This window comes from Phodopus roborovskii, unplaced genomic scaffold (genome assembly GCF_943737965.1).
Source record: "Phodopus roborovskii unplaced genomic scaffold, PHOROB, whole genome shotgun sequence".
Taxonomy (NCBI): domain Eukaryota; kingdom Metazoa; phylum Chordata; class Mammalia; order Rodentia; family Cricetidae; genus Phodopus; species Phodopus roborovskii.
Window position 1 is genome coordinate 12,573,624 of NW_026126525.1, and position 8,388 is coordinate 12,582,011.

At 37.6% G+C, this 8,388-nt stretch overlaps 1 protein-coding gene across 1 annotated transcript in view; it reads left to right on the forward strand.

Annotated features, from left to right (window-relative positions):
* The window catches only part of Btc (betacellulin), a 39,318-nt gene extending 38,190 nt beyond the window's left edge, over positions 1 to 1,128 (forward strand). Inside the window, exon 6 of the mRNA XM_051198584.1 lies at positions 1,042 to 1,128. The gene's annotated coding sequence lies outside the window, so the exon portion shown is untranslated. The remainder of the gene's footprint in view (positions 1 to 1,041) is intronic.
* The last annotated feature ends 7,260 nt before the right edge of the window (positions 1,129 to 8,388 follow it).

Here is an 8,388-nt window from a genome sequence, read left to right on the forward strand (position 1 = left end):
GCTGAGCAATGGATGGGAGGCCTATAAGTGGTTCATTGAGGCTTAATTATGTCTAATAGTGATTTAACAGGATTGCGTTATGTATACAAACATCCAAAGACAAATTTATTTTCTTTATGGAACTGAAAAGTTTTGTCATAACTGTATCATTGCATAATAACAGAGGAAAGTAGCAAATAACTAGTTTTTGTTATATCATGCTAAAATAATTAATTCTCATTTTATGATCAAAAGACAATTCTTTCACTTATCTTGAGTGTATTCTCACAGAAATAGGCATTCTAGTGCTACATAGTTGCCATGGTTGTTTTGTGTGTTCTTTTCCATATTTCTGAGTAAAAGAAGACACAGTTTAATTTAGATGTTACAATAGCAATAGCAATGTGAAGAACATAATGATGATGGTGATGGAAAATTTAATATACATGAAGCATAGTTCTTAACTCTTGAAGTGTTTGTGGGTCAGGTCCCACCAGTAGTCACAGACCCTCTCAGCTTATTCAAGCAGATATTCTGATGAGTGAGATAACTGCCAGGTCACTCTCCCCAGAGCCCAAGAGAACCACCCTGATCCTTGACTCTGACAACAGCTAGAAGCCATTGAATGCCCTATAAAGCTGAAGTAGTGTGTTGATTCACAGTGGCTTCATAGTTAGTGGCACCTGAGACTCATAAGGAAATAGAATTTCTCTCTTTCTGCTAACTGTACACAGGGTAGTCTAAATTCCTGGTTAGTTCTTCTAGATCAGAGGGGAGGCTGGGAGCAATCAGACTTGGTGTTTCTTTGTTCATCCTCATCATGAGAAAGCTATTACTTTCCATAACTCTCTCTGTGATGATGACATCCTTTGTACAAACATCTCAGTAGCCAATAGTGAGCAATAATACTTGCTGAGAAATTACAATGCTCTTCTTATTTACTACAAAGATAACATTTGTTACTCCAAACACAAATGCTGAGTCTGGATTAGCTATTATTGTTGTACTTATTGTATAATACTTTATTTAAAGTTGCTCTTCTTTTTTTCTTCATTCTCATAGGTTGTACAGTTACAGCAAGCCAGTGGCAAACTACAAAACACCTTACTCATTGCAAATGGACAGGACATGTCTCAGGAAAACAGCTAGCAGAAATGAATGTTTAAATTCTGTATTTCCTTTCTTATTTTTATTTGTAACTTTGTGTTGTTTGTTACTGCTTTTAGTAATATTTTTTATAGTGTAATAATTGAGAAAAAGGACCTGGCTAGGTAGCAATGATAAGAAGTGGCATTTCAAAATAAACTTCATTGCCAGGATTATTAGACAATTGAAAGAAAAGTGGGAAAGATTTTAAGGACTGAATCAATAACAAGGCATATCAGCTTTGTATACTGGTTGTATGTTGAGTTTGAAATAGATTATTTCCTTTCATCCTTCCAACAGTCTATAAGATAGCATATTTTTGTCCTCCTTCCCATATATATGCAAAAGTTAACTAATATCATTTAGATTTAAAGATTGAGGGATTGACAGAGTCAGAATGGAGATCGACTCAGATTCATAGCTGGTGTTCATATCATTGTTGTTAATTGGGTCCCTGTACCATAAATTAATAAGTAATTGTGTTTTGCTATGATTCTGAGATGGTAGGGCAATTTTCCCACATTGGCAGACAGTACAGAGTCATGGCCAGTCCTGATGTCATCATCACAATTTCTGCAAATTTGGCTTTTATTATTATTATTAATTACTATTGTTATTATTCTGCTTTTCTATAAAGTCTCAGTGACATGAGTAAATTCTTATATTTCCAAACCAAATAGATTTGTCCCCAGTTATAGTAATAAATAGAGGTGGGGAAGTAAATGACTGGTGTTCTTTAAATCCTCAGTAGGTATTTATTCTCAGTACAGTATAAATAGCACTGTAAAAGACTGTTAATATGGTATAGCTGACCATATGTGGTCATATGACACCATAGCCAAGACATCCTGATCATAGCATATATTATTTGAACTATTTTGCCACTTGTTCCTTTGACTGTGTGCTCCTACTTAGTAGAAAATATATTAAGCAAAAAAAAGAAAGAAATTTATATTTAGTCAGTATTTGATAAAACATGGAATTTTCCACATTGATTAGGTAGGTCACTTACAAAAGCCAATGGAAAGATGTCCTCGAACTGTGGTGCTTCCTGCCTGCCTCAATCCTTGCAAATTTTACTTCTCAATAGAGATTCCACATATTTAAACAAAAGCCTGTGTGGGGAAGTAGGGTAGGGTTTCACTATTGAAGAAATAGCTCACCTCCCAATAATTGCTAAGTGGAAGGGCTGACATGTCTCAAAACAGATTTTCTTTCTTGGAACTTTAATGGTCATTCTTGAAACAAGACTACCCATACCTGACTCAGATTCTTGCTTTATTTTCTAACATCTCCATGGGCTTGTGTATACCTTTTCTCTTCAGTCATCTTTGATGCTGAACAGGCTTGAAATGAATGATAACTAGAACATTTAAAAATACCACCAACTCTGTCAAGTGTTTCTGCTTTCCTGGTCCCTAGTTGGGTGACCAGTACAATCTCTTTAAAGAACTCAGTGCTGAAAAAACTCACTTTTATCTGAAACTTTTAATGGTGTCTCTTGACATTCTGATATCTAGAAATAATTTCAAGAATTGTTATTTCAGAGTGTATTTTGTAATTTTTTGCATATATTATGTTGTTGTTTATATAGACTGTTGAGGTTATAATGGAATAAAATAAATTTATTTTTAAACAAAGCAGCCATATTTTTCCTTGATAATTTTATACTGGTACCATGAATTAATGTAGAAATAAATGCAAACATATTTGCTTTTTAAAGTTTATCTTTATAGAAACCATTCATTGAAGCATTAGAAATATTCTACTTGACTCATGTATTTTCTTTTTATAAATTGAAGCATTTGGAAGTGTGGGGATATCTCTGTGACTGTCTGCCTGGATCTCTGACAATTTCTTTGAACTCTACCTCCAGCTGTATTTGGTTGACCACTTGGAATAATTCCTGGGGAGTTGGGAACTTGAAATCAATTTTATTTGGTTTGAGAAGCATAAATATGTCCGTTTAAACATTGTTGTCATCTTGTTTTGCCTCATGTGGACTACAAAAGTAAGTGAAGCTTTTGGAAGGAGGCAGCGAGGCAAGGAGGGAGGGAGGAAGGGGGAGAGAGAGAGAGAGAGAGAGAGAGAGAGAGAGAGAGAGAGAGAGAGAGAGAGAGAGAGAGAGAGAGATTCTTCTAGTGAGTGCTGAGTGAGCAGCTTTGTAGCCCTGGCCACATTCACTGTCACAGCTTAGGTTCATTCCATTCCTCCCTATGAGTTCCATGAGACACATTAGTATCTTCATAATAAATTCCTCACTTGACTTACTATAGTTGAGTTTGAGTGTCTTTAACCTGGAATTAAGGGCCTAGAGCTTTGCACATGCTAGTCAAGTGCTCTGTCACTGAGATATATTTAGATAAGAAGACACAACTGGACAATGTGGAGAGTGAGAGACTTCGGTACATTCAGTCCTAAGGAGGCTGTCTTCATAAAGCCCCTCCCCTCATGTCTCAGGGATCTATGCAGAAGAGGGGTCAGAAAGATTGTAAGAGCCAGAGGTGGTGGATGACTCCAATCTTCAAGACACAAGACTGATGAACTATCAGAGACTGTGGCAGCATACTTAGGATCTTTAGAAGTTTAAGCCAGATGGAGGTCCCAGCACTGTGGAGGAGGAGATGAATACAGGTACCCACTCCTAACTGAGAAGCCTTTTGCAATTGATAACCCACTGGCAGAGAAAATGTCAGTTTTCTCCAAGGGAGTGTTACTGACTATATCAACCACACTTCAGGACAGGACCCATGCCCAGGAATAGTTGACCATTATAAAAAGAACTCCGTGTTTTTATGGGCTTTATGTTAACTTTTTTGGCATCTTTTGTCTTATTGGTTTTCTTTGTTTGTTTGCTTGTTTTTGTTTGTCTTTGAGAGGGAGAGAGACAGAACATGAAGTTGATTGGGTGGGGAGGTGGGAAAGAATTGGGAAGAGTTAGGGGAAGGGAACAAGATAATCAAAAACATTCTATGGAAAATGTAAAAATATAAAATAAATATGACAAAGAGAACAAGTTTGAGCAACATGAAGGAAATTAAAGACATATTTAGTCTCCATGACTTTGAGTTCAGGACATTTTCTTTAAGATACAGTTAGAGTAATCTGCACATAACTGTTATGATGGCCTGATCATTGCTTCATCCATGTAAAAGTATTTTTCAGTTTTTAAAGTAGCCAGTAAGTGCCAAGTACTGCCACTGCTATATTTATATCAGTTACATTAAACAGTTGAAATACTCAAAAAAGAAAAAAAATACCTTTGACCTCATGGCCTTTCTTCTAGTGATTTGGGGTCTTTCACAATGTAGAATTTAAGTGAGATTTATCCAAAATTCTACATTAGGAGCCATTATTATCAGATTTTAAAACTGATGTTTTTTTAGTTATTTCCAGGTGTTTTAATGAGTGAGTGAGTGAGGGAGAGAGAGAGAGGAAGAGAGAGAGAGAGAGACTATCTTGCAAGGTGAACATTCACAGACGAAGCCAGTATGTAGGACAATTGGGGGATTTCCCTGACTCTTGTAACTAACATATTTTGTAATGACTGCCAAGAGCACCCATGCATAACTACAATTCCTTAGTCTAAAACTAGCTTTTTAATACTTCTGTTTGTATGCTTGAGTGATACTGCTGCTACACTTGGGCACCTGCTGTTCTTCATCATTATTGCATTATGCATCAATGCAATTCTGTTTTCCTCAAAGGAACCAGTTCCCATGTGACCCCTTTTGGCAGCCAAGCATTAACACCAGAACATAAGGAGCAATTAGTCCACTCTTGCCTCTTTGCTAATGTTGCTGGACCCAGAAATGTGTGTCTTATCATAATATCTAATTGGCAAGTCTGCAAGCAAGTCATTCTTCCCCAGGCCTCACCAGTTACTGACATTTATGGAGTCTGGAATTCTTTATCAGGAAACTATAAAATTATATAACTCTAAGAACTGCATTATTATGTCAAGAGGTAATTATCATTGTTGCTGTACATTTCAAAAATGTTGGTCTTGAAGGTACAGTTGGTCAACAGTTATAGTCAGTACTTATCTTCTAAAAGTTGACCAACTATGTTTTCAAAAGATTTTTCCCTCCCTGTTTTGTTGTTTTCAATAAAGCTTTAATTGCAAAATAAGTAAAAGTATGACAGAAATATGCCAAAAGGCTCCTCCCTTTGTTTTTGGTTTTCAGTTTATTTGACAAGGGAAAATATTTCACGAGCACAGAAATCCTTAGCATTTCTTGTCATGGCAAATATGATCACTTTTATTATAAAATGGGTGAAGAATAATAAAATGTTTTGAAATTGTGTGACTCAAGCTAGAATTGAAGATACCAAAAGTTAAGATGCAGATGATAATGATGGACAAGCAGTGTGGTCTTTGGCATGGTCCTCAAGCTCACAAGCTTCAGTTTTTTTTTTTTCTCCTAGGAAATGTTACAGTTATACAGATAACAGTGGGTGGCCAGCCCAGTCAATTAAATTACTTTTAAGCCCATCTTTGGTGTTCACCAAAGGTATCTAACCTACATATATCCCAGCATGTTTAAAAATCACTTATCTTTATGTTTATTTTCATTGGCATTAAAACTGTTTCTTACTATTTTCCTCATGTTCTAAAGAAAGAAGGAGAGACAAACAGAACCCAAACAAATATAATTCAAGTATAAATTCTCCTTGTTTTAAGAGTGAAACAAATAAAAACCAACCAAGCAGATTAAAAACACTCTGTAATGACATTTTAGAATTTTTGCTTCCAGTTCATTGAGTAGACAAAATGTTCCCAGGTTGTCAAAAATATAAAGTATGAATACGTTTATTTTAATTAGTTTGTACACTGCAGTATTTCAAAAGTAGATCTAGAGATCAAGTTCAAGATCTTCCCTTACCTTTTGCTAAAAGCCAGAACAATTACATCTAAAAAAAAAAAAAAAAATCCAGTTCAGAAAGGAGGACCCCATATTCAGAACTGGCCTGAACTGATTCTATATGGCCTGATCTCAAGTGGTGGCTCCTTCCATACATCTACTCCCCTAGGCTGTGCTCAGCCTTTCACAGCCTCCTTAGGCTCAGCTTCCTGTCAGACCTGTCTCGGTGGGCATGGACAGCTGTCAGCAGTCCATCAGCCCAACACTTGGATGTTCGGAGGGTTCACACTTCAGTTAGCAGTGTTGCTTTCATTTTTTCTAACACCTAACCACAAAAGAGTTTTCCTAGGCAATAATATGAATGGAATTCAATTGCTTATGATTTTATTAGTTTCTTCTCTTGTTCTGTGGGCAACTCTCCATTCTCAGTGGTCAAACAAAATCTTATAAAGTTCTTCCTGCCAGAAATGGCCAAGAGTGGAACCAAAGCCTACTTGCTTCTTGGAGGGAAGAGAAACATGAGCACTCTAGTAAGAAGCCTGTTCAGTCAGAGCAGACAATACAATTTTATTTAGCTCAGCATACTGACATCCTCAACAAATCACCTCTGTCAAAAAGGCAGGGCTGATAAATGCTTACAGAGTTGTCTATGTGGCTGCTTTCTTCACTTGATACTTCAGAGTTTTGTGAGTATGTCCTTAGCTTCTAGAAGGATCAAGCTGTAATTAAATAGATCCCCACTTTTTTTGCTAGGATCTTGTTTGTGTGGAAAGGCCTTGAGGAACCCACTGCTCCCTTGAGGAGGTGTCTGGTCAGTTGTGACCAGAATGGAGGGGATGCTGTCTGCATTCTAGGTGCTGCTTCATCCCCTCTCCTTCATACAAATACACTCTGTACACATGGGGAGTGGACTTATTCCATCTTCTAAAATAGTTTTGTGGTTGTCCACAAAACTTTCCAGTTCAGAATGGGGAGGGAGAACACTGAGCCAAACTCTGGTATCCCTGGCCTTCAAAGGGATTCAAGCACCAGCCTGTAGCTCTTTTCCCTGCTGTTCCCACTTGCCAGACGTTATTTAACAAGCATGTCTGTTTAGTATCCTCCTCCTTCCTTGTGTTATGGCCCCTTTGCTTTGTTCCTTTGGTTTCTTACAAGTTTAGGTGATGGTGTTGTCTTTTTTACAATGAGGCTTTGTCTAGAAGTCTATTGGTTTCATCCCTAGCCCAACTAGTCAAAGTAGACAATCAAGTAAAATTTCCCTAAGAGAGTTCACCTCCCATCACAGCCCAGAGAGAACTCTTCGTGCCATTTATTAGTGAAATTTTAAACCTGCTTGTACTGGTTGGTTTTGCGTGTCAACTTGAACCAAGCTAGGGTCATCAGAGAGGAAAGAACCTCAGATGAGGAAAGATCTCCATGAGATACAGCTATAGGGCATTTTCTTAATTAGTGATCAATATAGGGGGGACCCAGTCCATTGCAGGTAGTGCTATCCCTAGGCTAGTGGTCCTGGGATCTATAGGAAGCAGGTTGAGCAAGACATGAGGAGCAATCCAGTATGCAGCATCCTCCATGGCCTCAGCATCAACTCCTGGCTCCAGGTTGCTGCCATGTGTGAGTTCCTATCCTGACTTCCTTCAGTGATGACAGCAATATTGAAGTATAAGTCAAACCCTTTCCTTCCCAACTTACTTTGTAGTCATGGTGTTTTGTCACAGCACTAGAAACACCAACTAAGACATTGCTTTTTAAAAATAAATACATTGGCATTACTATGAGAGGCAAAAATTTATGCCTCATTCCATCTCTTGCAGTAATAATATGAAGGGAGATTAGCCTTAAGTTCATCTTAATACTGGGAAGTAGAGGAGGTCTGTCCCAGAAGGGAATAGGGGTTGGACCACATCTATTGCTGAATGATCTATGGAATGAAGGTGAGGTATGGTGAAGACTTGCATTTAAAAACGAATGAGTTTTCAAGAACCTTTAAGTGTGGGATACACCTGGTGACTCTTGTGCTGATCTATGCTGCCAGGTAGATGAAAGATATTTGTTGAAATTCCATTTGCAGAAAATAACAAGTAATATGTATTTAAGTATGTGTCAAGTATTGATGTTCAATAGGACAGTCTGTCTGTGTAATTTCTCAATCTGATCCCCCTTATGTGGAATAATGAATCATAAGGTATGAAGAGGAGTGTACTTCAAGTCTGACAGATGGTCAGAATGAGATAATAGCACATGCCTGATATGTCATGCTAGGGCCCTGTGCCTTGCTGGGTAGAGAAAATAAAAGGTTTGGGGCAAGCAAGTGACAGACATCATGGAATGTGAAACTTAGATAACTCCACAGGAATTGTGGAAGGTAATCTAGAAGCCCAGGGATGGAAGACAAGAG